This window comes from Herpailurus yagouaroundi, unplaced genomic scaffold, assembly GCF_014898765.1.
Source record: "Herpailurus yagouaroundi ecotype Mexico unplaced genomic scaffold, PumYag 160, whole genome shotgun sequence".
In the NCBI taxonomy this organism is placed as follows: Eukaryota; Metazoa; Chordata; class Mammalia; order Carnivora; family Felidae; genus Herpailurus; species Herpailurus yagouaroundi.
Genome location: NW_024412401.1, coordinates 40,983,760 through 40,999,596, shown reverse-complemented (window position 1 = coordinate 40,999,596; position 15,837 = coordinate 40,983,760).

Here is a 15,837-nt window from a genome sequence, read left to right as displayed (position 1 = left end):
ATCCACACAAAGTAACATGGTCTTTTAGTTTTTTAAATGCATTTTTTAAAAGGTTTTAACACATTACCTGTGTTGTTGCTGTCACATGGATGTGAGAGGGAGTATTTGCTGGTTTGTTTGGTAGTTGTCAGGCAAGTGTATAAAAAAGAAATACTCTTGGAAAGATTGATTTTTTTCCCCCAGTCAAAACCTTGTGTAAGCCATCATTTAAAGTGCTGTTCATTGACCCCTTTGAACTATCCACATGATAACAACTATCTAAAATTAAATACCAGAAAAAGTTTGTGTTATCTCAAGAATGGGTATGGTTATTTGTGTCAAGCCAAGTCTTACCTGTTCTTTAACACCTTCCTTAAAGTTAATAACAGTTCAAATTTATTGGTAAATCATAGACTTTTTCCTAAACTTATTTCTTCAGCAATTATTATACCCAGACCATCACTCACTGAATAACTCCTGCTAAATTGCGGATTTCTTCCATTCTTTATTTCATTTATCTCCCCAGTGCAAGTTTTATTTTTGGCTTTTTATTTTACAGTTTAATCAAAATGTATACATGCAAGGGTATAAAAAAATCATTAGAAAGTTTTATAATAAATCCTGGCAGTGCCACACCCAATTTTTCATTCTTTTTGCTCAAAAGAAAACTCATTCCTAAGAATCAATGTTAGCATTATTTTCTAGCATATAGCACTGTATTTCTAAAGATTATGTTCTTAGTAATACTGTTTGGTTTTTCAGCTTTAAGCACTATTTTTCCCATACTTAATGTCTTTCCATAAGCCAACATGATTATAATAATTTAAATTAAACATCTGTGTTAGTATTATCATATTTATATGAATGAACATGAAATTTGTTTTTCCTTTCTTGCATATTTTCGGTGTGTATTTTTACTAGAGTTAGTAATCAACTATCTTTACTTTCACAACATTCTGTAAACTTAACATCATTGTCACATCGATGCATTCTAATTCTTGTTGCTTTTTATAGATGATCTTTCCCACTCAAGGTGAAAGTTTTTAGAATCTTCTATTTTCTCTTGATAATGATGAGGTTATGAGAGTTTATGATTGATTATGTGGCTTACTGGGGGGTCTTTTTAAAAAAAATATGGTCATTTATTGGGAACTTTGAAACTTTTATTTTTTAATTTAAGGAATTTTCTTTAAAAAGTAGAATTTCTATTATCTGTATATCGTTCTTCCTAAATTGGTTCTTAGTGTTCTTATCTTTTATCTCCTGCCATAACCATTAGGTCTAATCAAGAGGCAGAAATCACACAGTTTTAACAGAGAAAGTTTAATGTAAAGAATTGTTAATTGCAACATGCCATTATAGTAATGGGGAATTGACCAGAAAAATGAAAGACAATTTTTAAAAATATAGGAATAGCAGATACAAGTAGGGACCTCTATCCCTAGTGATAGGATGGCAGAAGGAGGAGGCGTCCATCCTATAGCCCCAGGATAAGCTGTAGGTCTCCTTGGAAAGTATGTGCCACAGTTCAGTGGATAATAGGGAGATTCACTGAAGTGCGTCACCAGCAGGACTCTCCCCAGTCTGTCCTCTGGAGTACCAGGGGATGCCCTCCATGGTGGAGAGTGGCCTAAGAACACATCACAAAACCACACAAGAGGGCCCTGGGGGTGGGGGTTGACCAGGGGTGCTGCTGGCTACTAAGCTCTACAAGAAACAGGTACTGCAGAAACTGTGTGGCCACAGGAGCCTGGGATTGGAGCCAACTAGAGCTCAAAATTTTTTTTATCCATTCGCCTGTATCTTGGTTGTTTCCCAGTTTTGCAATTATGATTAAAGCTGCTATAAACATCCATGTGCAGGTTTTTGTATGGACCTAGTTTTCAACTCCTTTGGATAAATACCAAGTGGAGTGATTGTTAGATCATATGATGGTAAGAGTGTGTTTAGTTTTAATACAGCCAAACTGTCTTTCAAAGTGGCCATACCATTTTGCTTTCCCACCAGCAGTAAAGGAACGTTTCTGTTGCTCCAAGTCCCCATCAGCATTCGACATTGTCAGTGTTCCAGATTAGGGCCGTTCTAATAGTTATGTGGTGGCATCTTATTGTTGTTTTAATTTGCATTTCCCTGATGACATATGATGTTGGAACATCTTTTCATAAACTTACTTGCCATTCGTATATCTTCTTTGGTGAGGTCTCTGTTAAGGTCTTTGATTTTTAAATCAGCTTCATTGTTTACTTTGTGATGAGTTTTAAGAGTTCTTTGTAGACTTTGGATAACAGTTTTTAACAGAGAGGTGTTTTGCAGATATTTTCTCTCAGCATGCGCCTTTTTCTTTTTCTTTTTCTTTTTTTTTCCATTTTCTTGATGAGTATCTTTTGCAGGGCAAACCTGCACACTTTTTATTTTTTGTATGTTTCTACTCTGAATATGTTTTCAACTTTATCTTATAACTCTTTTATTGGATATGTATATCCATAATTTATAAGACTTACTCTTGTTTTCCAGTGGTATTTTTTATAACCCTCTTTTCCTTTTTACAGATACAACATCTAGCTTATATTATTAATAAGCTTTGGTTCTGAAGTTTTACTCTATTCCCTGTCTTGTATATTTTCTCCTGGTTTTCCCATTCCTATTTATTTGTTTCAGATTTTCTCCCTTGTTTTGGAAGCTTCTCTGAATTGTTAGTTGATCCTTTACTGCCTGTTATTCTTCTAGGCACATAAAACATAAGCTTTGTGTACATGGCAGAAGCTTATCATTGAGCTTTAGATCAGACTGAAGGGGTGGGGGTGACTAATTTTATTGATTGGTCACAAAAACCATATTTGAAATTCCTTTTTTCTAGAATCACTCAGCTTCCCTCTGATCTCCTGTTCTTAGTCTGGGTGTACAACTGCTGACTGATAAAATCTCGAGGAGGGGAGTAGTGTTCAGCTCCTTTGTACACAGACATTCAATCAGCCTCCCAATTTTCTCCATCCATCCTCTGTGATACCTGTCAACTTTATCTATGGACTTCTTAGGACTAATTGGTTTGTTTTTCATCAGTGTCTCCCTCTGCAGGCTTATTTTGTGGGTTCTGTTCTTTGTTGACTCTTCCATCTTCAATTTCTGAAACTTGTTGAAGTCTCTCACAGAGTGCCAAATCTCTTCTTCAATTCTCTTGGTTCTTATGGATTTATATTATTTGTGTGTGCGTGTGTGTGTGTGTGTGTGTGTGTGTGTGTGTGTGTTCCTTTACTATCCACTTGAGAGACCCATTTGGAGAAAAAAAAAAGATAAATGGACTCTCCTATTGTATTCCATCTTCTAATTTATCAGCCTTGATCAATCATTTATGGAATCTAAAATTCTTAGGAATGATCTGGTCACAACTGAATAGTTTTAAAGGCTCATATTGAGGAAACGACTGTGTGGGACAGTAAGAAAGAATAAGTGAATGACAAACTGAGTGAATGAGGAAACAAATGAAACAAGAAAGAAATGATTATCTTATTAGTGGACAGCAGGCTGTGGTGGAAAGTATACCAGGCTGGCAGAATTTTTGTCACAAGTTTGTGTCTCACTTGCTATAAGCCCCGGGCAAGTCATGTCACCAACTTGATCTGAATCTCCTCTGCACAGTGGATCAGGGAAGGTTGGGAGTAGAAATACAAAGAGTCCCTTCAGGACTTAAACACATCTCTACTCCTTATAACGTATCTTTTTTTATAAAGCTAACAAATTCAAAGTTAGGGAAACCCTGGATTTCTTTAGATTACTAGCTTTCAACTATTAGGGTGACACAGACTCTGATGAGAACCTAATCTTCAATTTTTTTTTTCTTAGAACAGTGCACATATGCAAACATGCAATATGTATGCAATTTCAGGGGCTTCTCAGGCCTCCTGAAACTCACATGAGGATCCCATTAAAGTAATGTTGATCTTAGAACCTTCATCCTGCTCCAAGGTGACCTCTGGTCTTTGCCTTTTGAAGGGACTGCTGATGTGTTTTCCTTAGGAAATTGAGGCTTCCCAGAACACAGCTAGAAAACTGCAAAGAACATTTCCCTTACATACAAACCTTGTCATTCAGGTGAACCAATTTTCTCTTTGTAAATCAGGACATTTGCAAATGTTTCATTAGCTTTGGCCCAGATAGCTCTGTAACAAATGCATTTGCTGTGTGGTGCAGATGATGTATCAGCACAAACAGCTCGCTGGGTCTCCATTAATTATACAGGGAGAATGAGGGACTGTTTAAATGGAGGCACAGAAATTCCATTTGGGGGTGTATTTGCCTGGGAAAGGAAAGCACTCCCATGTTGCAAGAATCCTATGTTCTTTCTGATCTATTTCTTTTCAGCAGCCATGACACTGAATCATTCATTCTTTCTTTCATGTATTTACTATTTATTGAGTACTAGGCAAGGATCCTAGATGCTGGAGATAAAATAATAAGCAAAAGACATACAGCCCCTGCCCTCATGAAACAAACTTGTGGAGGCTACTGTAATAAAATAATCACAAATAACAATATAAAATTACCGTGAATATCAGGAGCCATGAGAACAAATCAGGGGTGCAGGAGGGTGCCGATCTAGCACGGAGCAGTCAAGGAAATGTTCCCACAGGGAGTGACCCTAAAGTAGAATGCTGAAGGAAAATAGGAAGCAGACTAGCTGAATATGGGGAGTGAGGAGTAACCATGCCCTGGGCTGAAGCATGCGTGCAATTATTTGCTGAACAGAAAGAACTCCAGTGTGGCAAGAGTACAAAAAGAGTAGAATGAGAAGAGGCTAAAGAAGTACATGGTCACCCATGGGAGGCCTATAACTGTCTGAAAATTTTGATTTTTATTTCAAGGGCAACAATAAGCCTATGGGGAAATTGAAGGAACACAGAAATTAATCAGAAACCCATGCAAGGAACTTCAGACTAAGAACTGGTATGTGAAAAGCATTTATTCCATTAGACCAGAGAAAGGTAATCCCTTGCAAAAAGCCAGATCGTAAATATTTTAGGCTTTGTGTGCAAATCTTTGTCACAGTTACTTTTTTTTAAGTTTATTTGTATTGAGAGGGGGGTGGGCAGAGAGAGAAGGATAGAGAGAGAATCCCAAGCAGGCTCTGCACTGTCAGCATGGAACCCAAAGAGGGGCTCAACCTCAAAATCAGTGGAGGTCATGACCTGAGCCAAAATCGAGAGTTGGGCACTTAACCGACTGAGCCACCCAGACACCCCTGTCACATTTACTTTAAAACAAACAAACAAAAAACCTTTAAAAATGTAATTCCAATCTTAGCTCAAAGACTGCAAAAACAACTCATGAGCAGAATTTAGACCATAGGCTTTGCACTAAGTTTGCCAACTCATACACCAGACCAACAGCTCTTCAGAGTACAGGTGGTACTTCTCTTGTTCATTGTAGGGTCTCTAGTGCACATGTAGAGGCCAGACACATAGTGGATACCTAATATACATTTATTAAATGAATTAATGACCAAAGTCGTTTTAAATATTCAATATCTATTGATGACAAAAACCAATGCTAGCATTGTTGTTGACTTTGTGTTGTTACCATTATTATTGTTGTTATTACTGGCATATCACAGAAAAGGAAAACAGTTAAATTCTCCCAAGATTGGATAAGTGACAGAACCAGGATTTAAACCAGTTCTGTAAAGTTTCTAAGCCCATTCTCTTCCTTCTGATCATTCTACCTCTTATGTAAACAATAAATAAATAGCAATGTATAATATAGGTAAACATCAAATGATAGAAGTACAACTTAATATCATGGAAGAGACATGCCAGTCAAAATAGAAGACAGAAACCATGTATCAGCCTCCCCTTCTGTCTCAGTCAGTTTGGGCTGCTATAACAAATTACCATTGCTTGGGTGGCTCAAACAACAAATATTTATTTCTCACAGTTCTGGAGACTGGAAGGCTGAGATCATGAGATCAGGGAGCCAGCACACTTGGGTTCTCGATGAGGGCCCCCCTTTCTAATTATGTCCTCATATGACCTTTCCATGGTGTGGGCACAGAGAAAAAAAAGATCCTGTCTTTTTTATCAGGGCATCATGAGAGCCTCACCCTCCTGACCTAATGTAACCCTGGTTATCTCCATTTTTGTTAGGTTTGGGGACCCCACCTCCAAATACCATCATATTGGTATGACACATAGCACCTTCCTCCTGAGATCCCTGTTATAATAAAAGTAAGGGAATGTTTAAGTGCAGAAAACCTAAACAAAAGTAAGGAAGAAAGAGGGAGAAGAGAGAAAACAGGAGGGGCATGATGGCTAAGAGAAGTTAAACACGTATCAGGAGCAGACAGGACTGTCCACTAAGGAGACAAATTGAGCTGCATGCTAGGGTGTGCATTGGATGCTTGGAGGAGACTTTCGCTGAAGAAAGCATTGTCCCTCCCAGTAGCATACAGATATGAATCCCTTTCCCAATCTCCTACCCCAGGTGTTCTTGCACCTTCTGTGTCCTTTATCTGGGACAAAATATGCCAGTCTTCCACTGTACACATTCCAAATCTTTATGAATTATTTTCTTGGTATTATTTTTATTTGCTCTGGAGAATGCTGAGAATTTCCTTTTCATTTCCTCCTTAAGATTTTCCTTTTCTTCGGTAGGGAAAAGCCATGTATCAAGAAAATAACACTCTCATGAGACCATCAATAACTCAACTGATTCTGATGCTCCCCATCCTCTTTACTACCTTAGTTCTCTTCTCCTGTAGTCTAAGGAATAAGGAAGAGGGATACCAGTATCTATGATAATAGGATTGGTTGTTCCTTCTTGGAAAGACCTAGGGGTCAATGGAGGATCTTGGGCCCAAAGTTGGTAATTTTTTGGTTCCTCATTAGAATATAAGTGACTTAGGATATTTTAACTTCAGCTTTCAGACTTAGATCCAAGATATAGATAATAAGAAATAAGTATTTCCTCAAATATCTTATTACAGTAGTATCCAGTTCAGTTTGGAAAAATAGGATATTGATGGTGGATTTGATTAAACAGATACTATTGCCTAACTGAAAGCTTGGAAAAACTTGAAGATATAATAAAGGGACAGGACTTAAGAAAAAAAATAAAGATAAGTAGAAATTCTGGAAATAAACACCTAAACGAAAAATTAATAATCTATTTCAAATATAAAACTAGCTGAAGCATGACACGATTTTGAACTTTTATTTTTGTCTGATTAGAAAAGAATCTGTATTTGTACTGTTATTAAGAACATCCTCCGGGGCGCCTGGGTGGCGCAGTCGGTTAAGCGTCCGACTTCAGCCAGGTCACGATCTCGCGGTCTGTGAGTTCGAGCCCCGCGTCAGGCTCTGGGCTGATGGCTCAGAGCCTGGAGCCTATTTCCGATTCTGTGTCTCCCTCTCTCTCTGCCCCTCCCCCATTCATGCTCTGTCTCTCTCTGTCCCAAAAATAAATAAACGTTGAAAAAAAAAATTAAAAAAAAAAAAAAAAGAACATCCTTCTTGGAATAGCCTCATAGTGATCACTGACATTAGAACTGATATGAACATAAAATATGAGTACACTTTCGGGCTCTGTCTTAACTCAGTTATCAACCTGAGTTGTCAGAATCAACCTAGAAACAAATCACAGCAGATTAAACTAGGAGGCTCTCACACTTGGGGTCCTGAGGGCACAAGTTCAGAACTGGCTCTACTTTGCCTTCTTAAATTTTGCTCCCTTGTCTCCTTGCTTGCCTGACCCTAGTCCTAACACTATCTATACATTCCTAACTGCTGTGCAATGCAATACTACATTATTTTACCTTTTTGTCATCACCATGTAGAGCTAACTGGCACCCTCTAGGCTTGCCACTCAGAGAGTGTTCCAAGCACCAGCAGCCTGACCTTCATCTGGGATGTTGTTAGAAATGCAGAATTTGAGGTCCTACCCCATATTTCTAGATTCATATTTGCGTTTTAACAGAATCCCCCGATGAATTGTACGTTCACTGAAATCACAAATTCCTGTCCTAACCCACTTTCCTTCCTTACTGAGGACCTTCCCAATCTTCAGCCTATTAAAATTAGCTGTTGTTGTTTCAAAGCAGTCACTATAAAATGTAGGAAAGTCTCATGGAAACAGAACTACAGAGGAAGAGTAATACAGTGGTCAAGATCACACAATTTAGAGTAGGACAGAGCTGACTTTACGTTTCAGCTTTACTACTGAATAGTTGGGCAACTACTTAATCTCTTATTTAAAAAAAAAAAAATATTTAGAGAGAGCAAGTGTGCAAGTGGTGGAGGGGCAGAGAGAGGGAGAGAAAGAATCCCAAGCAGACTCCACACTGTCAGCTCAGACCCCCATGTGGGGCTCAAATTCAAAAACCATGAGATCATGATCTGAGCCGAAACCAAAAGTCAGACGCTTAACCAACTGAGCCACCCAAGTGCCCCATACTTAGCATCTCTTGACTTCATTTCCTTCAAATGGCACATTAGTTGGTTTAGGCCAGTCTATGCTGTATAAAAATGATCCCCAGATCTCAGGATTCTATTCTATGTCCATTTTGGCTGTGACTCTCCTCTGTATGGTCTCTACTTTAAGACCCAGGTTGACTGGCACCTCAACCTGGGACCTCGGCGGTCTAACGGTAACGAAGAAAGAGATACGACAAAACAGACACAGAATCTTAGAGCTTCTGCTTAGCAGTGACACCTGTCCCTTCCATTCACCTTCCATATTGCTGCACCTGCCTTCAGTGAACACAGAGCCTGATCCTCAGACTGGGAGAGGCACTGCAGGGAGGGAGACAGGGAAGAGCAGTAACACAACTGACAAAGAAAAGAACGGCAGTAGTTTGAGCACTGAATGAGCTAAGGCATGAGCCGTCCTTGATCTTTGGCTCAGCAGCTGGATGGCTGGTTCACTTTTCTGAACTTCAGTTTCCAATTCGTAAAATAAGGACAGTGATAACCAGCACTTAATGGAATGTGAAAAGGAAGGGAAGAGCAGCACATAGTAGGCACTTAAAAGAAACTCTGAACATAATAGGAGTAATTATGTCCTTTTCAGCTGTCTGAGGTAGAAACTGCCTAATCCTTACAGGAAACCCTGAACTGGAGGCACTGGAGGGTGCAGAAACAGCCATGAATTGCTTCATTCTCTGCTTCCTCTGGGTCTGCATCCTTCCTTGCCTTAGCTTGACAGGAAGCCTGCTCTCTTTTTGGAGGCATAGGATGGAAGAGGGTGTGTGTTCTCAGAGATAACGTGGGGCAAGTTCAGGGGTTACTAATTGAGTTTCTGCTTACCTTTTATATTTATTCAGCATCCCAACCAGAACAGGGTTGAGTTACAGCAGCCCCCTCCCTCTCCCTCGGCCCCCTCCCCCCTCTGCTGACAGCACTCAAGTCTCTACCAAAGTCGCTTCCCCACTCAAATTGTAAGTCCAATCAGAAATTGATGTGACAGCAAAACTGGAGAGAGACAAATATGTGGCCTATGAGGATATTTTGAGATTGGGTTTGCTAGCACAGTACAAAGCAAGAAGGAATTGTAAAGCCTCTCCCAGAAATGGAATCTGCCAGAGCCCCAACCCTCTATTTGTCCACATAAGATACTACTTGTGGTTTGAGGCTGGTTCAGAGAACCTAGAATATGATGCCTAATTATAAAGTTCTTTAAAGTTTACAAATTGCTTCCATGTGGTGTGGCTTATTCAACTCCCCCATGAACTCTGAGGAAATGAATGTAGCTGTCGTGATCCCACTTTATAGTCAAGGACACAACAAGGTCAGCAAGGTAAAGCAATATGACCACAAGACACAATTCGAAAGAGGTGAAGGCAGGGCAAGAGTCCATATCATCTGCCCCCTTGTTTTATCTTCATTCATTATACCATGTTTCCTTCATAACACCATAATCTTTTGGTATAAAGGTAAGGTAGAGTTTCTGGGGCCATGAAACTGAGAAGCCAGACTTTATTTAAAAAAAAATTTTTTTTTATTAACATTTATTTATTTTTGAGACAGAGAGAGACAGAGCATGAATGGGGTAGGGTCAGAGAGAGAGAGGGAGACACAGAATCTGAAACAGGCTCCAGGCTCTGAGCTGTCAGCACGGAGCCCGATGCGGGGCTCGAACTCACAGACTATGAGATCATGACCTGAGCCGAAGTCGGATGCTCAACCGACTGAGCCACCCAGGCGCCCCGAAGCCAGACTTTAAAAAAAGCAGTGATCCCCCCACGGCAACCCTTCTATCTCCATGTTCTACTTTATAAGGCTTTCTGTTTCTTCATCACCTCTCTCACTGCCAGCACCTACCCTGCTTGTTTCCAGCCTCTTCCGACAATGATCATACCCACAGAAGAGCCAGAGGAATTTCATGTGCAAATCTGAACATGTGTCTTCCTCCATATATCCCTCCAAGAGATTTCCTTCAAAACAAGGGGCTCTTTGCCATGGCCTGTGATGTCGCTCGCCCTCCTACCCTCTCTAACCACAAACCTCTACACTTCTCCCTTCTTACATTTGTGCTCAAGCCAGATCACACTATTTCTAGAAACTGGATCAGTCCGAATTTCTTTGACCTATGCATCTTGCTGTTCCTTCTGCCTATGTGGTTCTTTCTCCATTTCTCTTCCTCTCCAATCACCATTCACTGAAGAGGCTCACTTTTAGAAGTATCTCCTCATAGGAGCATATGTTCTGATAGCACCCTTTGTCCCTTCTAACTCAATGCTTCTTACTGCACTAGAAATGTCTCTTTGCAACCCCTCCTTCCTCAACCCCAGCATACACACTAGACGAGGATTTACTTGAGGACAGAAACTTCCTTGTCCTCTTATGTATCAGAGCTTCTAGTGCAGAGTAAAGCCCACGGGGAGCCTGAAAAATGCTTAGAATGAATAAATGAATGAATGAGAAGACATAGAGACAAGGACATTTATTTTTCTAAACTTCACATTCACCTCAGTGTCTACAAAAACTCTTAGGATAGATTTTAGATAGCCTTCTCCCTCACCATTTTGAATGAGCTGGAACCAGATATTTGATGGCTGGGAATCAGAGAATCCTTGTAGTATTTGTAGGAAGTTAGAGATTGAAGATAAAATTCATACCATCTAGACTTTCAGGCATAGGGGATAGGCAGAGGGTGGCAGGGGTGGGGGACACTGAGCATCTCTTTCTGAGAAACTCTCTAAATACCCAAAACATGTTCTGCTGTCACAGATAGTGACATCAATTCATCTAGCTGTGTGACCTTCAGCACATGGCTTAACCTCTCTGTACCTTAATTTCCTTATCTGTTATGTGAAGTGAGAATAATACTCTTTCAAACTATTGCAGGAAAAGATAAACTTAAGAGACACTTTAGTCAATTCAGTGTGTGGACTTTGGTCTGATTTAAACAGATTAGACTGTCAAAAAGATATTTTTGAGGCAACTGAGGAAATTTTGATATGAATGAATCCTTGATATTAAGGAATTATTGTTAATTTTGTTCAGTATACAAACAGCATAAGTATAGAGAAATAGATGATAAATGATAGATAGATAGATAGATACTTCCTCATTAGAGTTCCATACTAAAATATTTATAGGTAAAGTGGCATGATGTCCTGAATTTGTCTTAAAATATTCTGGAAAAATAAGTAAAAATCCATATATAAAACAAGATGGGCAAAATGTTGATAATTGCTGAAGGTGGGAGACAGGTATTTGGGGGCTCATTATAAATTACAAATTATAAATTTTATCTAAAAATTGTTCTAGGGGCGCCTGGTGGCGCAGTCGGTTAAGCGTCCGACTTCGGCCAGGTCACGATCTCGCGGTCTGTGAGTTCGAGCCCCGCGTCAGGCTCTGGGCCGATGGCTGGGAGCCTGGAGCCTGTTTCCGATTCTGTGTCTCCCTCTCTCTCTGCCCCTCCCCCGTTCATGCTCTGTCTCTCTCTGTCCCAAAAATAAATAAACGTTGAAAAAAAAATTTTTTTTAAAGAAAAAAAAATAAAAATTGTTCTATAATAAAGTGTAAAAATGTAGTATCGTCTCAGAGTTATGAGAAGTTAATATTTATAGAAATGTAGAAAAGTGTTTCCCATATAATGTTATTATAGTATATTAAATGCATATATCTCATTTATTTGCACTCAACATATTCACTTGCTTTTACAGACTTAGTCACATTCCTTATTTGAGCATATTTGCTTATATATGAAGTTACACAATAATAACAAAAAATGAGATAATAAGAATGACAGCTAATATTAAGGTGGCATTTACTCTAAGCCAGAAAAGAAGGTACATTATCTTCTTTGACTTTCAAAGAAACTTCAGAAACTGGATACTGTTTTATTTTTTATTTAAAAAAAAACTTTTTTTAGGGGTGCCTGGGTGGCTCAGTTGGTTAAGCGTCCGACTTCGGCTCAGGTCACGATCTCACGGTCCGTGAGTTTGAGCCCCGCGTCAGGCTCTGGGCTGATGGCTCAGAGCCTGGAGCCTGCTTCCGATTCTGTGTCTCCCTCTCTCTCTGCCCCTCCCCAGTTCATGCTGTGTCTCTCTCTGTCCCCAAAAAAAGACATAAACGTTAAAAAAAAAAAATTAAATAAACTTTTTTTAAAGCACTCCCCCCCTCCCGAAAGTGGAGATACTATTACCATGTAATAAGATTTTGACCCAGTTACCCAAAGGTGAACTGATGTTAAAAAATTTTTTAATACTTATTTATTTTTGAGAGAGAGACAGAGTGCTAGCAGGGAAGGGGCAAAGAGAGAGGGAGACACAGAATCTGAAACAGCCTCCAGGCTCTGAGCTGTCAGCACAGAGCCAGATGTGAGGCTCGACCTCAGGAATGGCAAGATCATGACCCAAGCCGAAGTCAGAGGCTCAACTGACTGAGCCACCCACTCTCCCCTAAAGGTGAACCGATGTTAAATAAATGAATGACTCCTAGTCTCAGAAAAGTAAGTCTAACCCTGCATCAATCAATCTGATCAAAACTCTAAGGATGGTAGACCCCTCGACCCAGTTCTGATCACAGAAATGTGGAATGTGAAGATACCTCAGTCTTTATGTCCTCCCTCTGTTTCAAAGCCTTTGAATTTAAGTCCCAAGATGATTTATTGTGCAATCTGGCCATTCCAGCTTCCTCTTCCGCTCTCCTCATTTTTCTACCACGTCCTTCATCTGAACAATGAGGATGTAGATCTTATGAATTCCCTGAGCACTTTTTCTCCTGTTTGTTTACTGTTGTATCTCTGGAGTCTAGAAGAGTGTTTTTCACCTCTGGCTGTATTTTACAAAACCCTAGGAGGTTTTTAAAACGTAGTGATTCTGGAATCCCATCCTATGTCAATTGAATAGAATTTGTTGGATGATCCAGGGATTTATTTTTTTCTTAAGTGCACTAGGTTATTCTAATATGCAGCCAGGATTGATACACTGGCACAGAATAAAGCCTGACATAAAATGGGTATTTAATAAACCTTTACTGAGAGAATGAATAAATGAATGAATAAACATACTGTCTTAAGATGTACTTATTAATGTACATTCTTTATCTGTCCAAAGCCCCCAAGCACACATGCATATACAAACTGTGAGCTGCCTGAGAGTGGACACTCCATGCCATATATTTTTGATTTTTCAATTTCTAGCCCATAATAGAATCTCAGTGTTTATTAAATATGCTGTCATATATACTCAGGACAAGGAGCAAGAAGATGTTTGGATAGACACAGAAGGGTGGTGATGTAAATGAGGATACTTGGAAAGAGCCTACTTGGAGAGTCAGATGGAGCTGAATTTGAATTCCAGTTTTATTACCTACCAACTCTTTCAACTTTGAGAAAATTTCCTCATTTGTAAATGAGAAAAAACCACCCCTAACAGCATTATTATATAGCTTAAATGGAAAGGCAAGTATGAAAGTATTTACTCCAGTGCCTAGTATATTAAAGGTGCCTAAATAATGTCACCTTCCCTTCTGTTCCTTTATCTTTGAGGTCCAGGTAGGTTGGTTAAGTGGGACCTTTGGAAGTTAATAAGAGGAGAAAGAGAGAGAGAGAGAGATTGAGGAGAGCAACGTGCAAAGAGTAGAAATGAGTTAAAGGGAAATCTAATGGTGGTTATAGAATGCAGAGACAATTACTGTTAGCCACAGCCAAGGAAAGCCAAGGAAATCTTCAGGCCTTGCATTTGATATTCTTCCTCTGTCCAATCCAGACATGTAACAGCCATAAATTACTATCCTTCTGTGTAAGCACTGGATGGTAAGTGCCATGGGCACAAATAATAGCATTCATCACCAGATAAGCAGCTTCATATTGAGGTAGCTTGGGCCAAGCTTCCAACCATTTGGAAAAACTCCAAACACCATGCTTCATGCCTTATGTCCTAGCCTTTCTTGGAAGGAGGGACATGGTACTATTGAGACAGTCCTGGCCAAGGAATCTGAAGCAGCTGGGTTCTAACTCAGTTCTAATATGATCACAAATGTATTCACCTGCAAAATAGAGTCAGGGAATCAATGAAATTGCCTCTTGATGTTCTTTCCAGCATTCCATAAATCTGGGGCTCTGAGGCTGGTTGAAAGTCTCCCTTATTCCATTTCAGCACTTACTGATACATTCAACTAACAATACTACTTTTAAGGAAATCGTTCTTGGTCTCATCTTTGGTGATACTAAAACTGGACAAGTTCTTGTGATCGATTGATCTACAAATTTGGGTGGAAATTGGATCCTTTAATTTTGCTAATGATTTACGTAAGCTCTCACGTGCCTTAATAGCATGAATTCTAGTATTTGCTTCTTGAGTCTTCCCTTATCCTCTGATTTGATGAAAACTGCAAGGCCCAAGTGTCCCCAAAGGAAAGTTAGACTAAGATGTAAGCTGGCCCCAGAGCTTCTTCCAAGGGGTTATTGGTTATTAACCCCATCCTTGGAGGCCTGGGATGAGCATCTTTCTCTTTAATCTGGGGAGCAAATGTTTTCTTTCTCTCATCTACCCTACTTCTTCTCCATTCCATTTTTTCCCTATCTTTCTTCCTTAAAAAAGGCTAAAGCTGAAACTGCCAAACTCTCACCCAGTTGGAAACTAGAGGGAACCAAGAAAATTCCATATGCTGACAGATAAGATCAGCTAAGCTCTCAGCCTTAGGGAGAGAATATTTATCTATGATATATTCTTATTTGATTTTCTCCTTAGATTTGCCTTTTCTTATCATAGTAGTGATACCTTGGCATGGGCAAAAATAGTCACCTATATGGGCCCAGCTTAGCCCATCCTGGTTTTGAATAAACAACATCAAGAGTGCACTTTGCTCCTTCTCATGTCCTCTGGGGGAATAGCTTTTCCTTAGAGCTCTCATGGGCGTTGGCTGGGTTGAGATTAAATTTGAGTATTCAAGGATCTTGAGTCACATCAATTGCCACCATTCCTACCACAATTTACAGATACTGGAGAGTAAACATTGTAAGTGATATGAACTTAGAAATCCAATTGATGTTCAAACAAAGGAATTTCTATTCCTTTGCCAAAGAAATGCTCCATTGATCTTTAGTTTTTAGTTTGTTTGTTTGTTTCTATTGCAACATGCTGTTTCTCATATACCTGCCATAGTTTGCAAGATCCCCATGGTCTCTGACTCCTGCCTCCTATTCAGACTCACCTCCTGCCACTCTTCCCTCACCTGTTCCATTCCATCCACACATGTCTCCCTATTTCACAGGGGCAGCAAGATCTTTCCCACATCAGGACCTACACACCTTCTTTGCCCACTATCATGGAATGTTTTAACACTGCTTATGCCTACCCCAAGCACCTACCCTGAACAAACACATTTTTATCTGGATCTTTTCATTCCAAGAAGAATG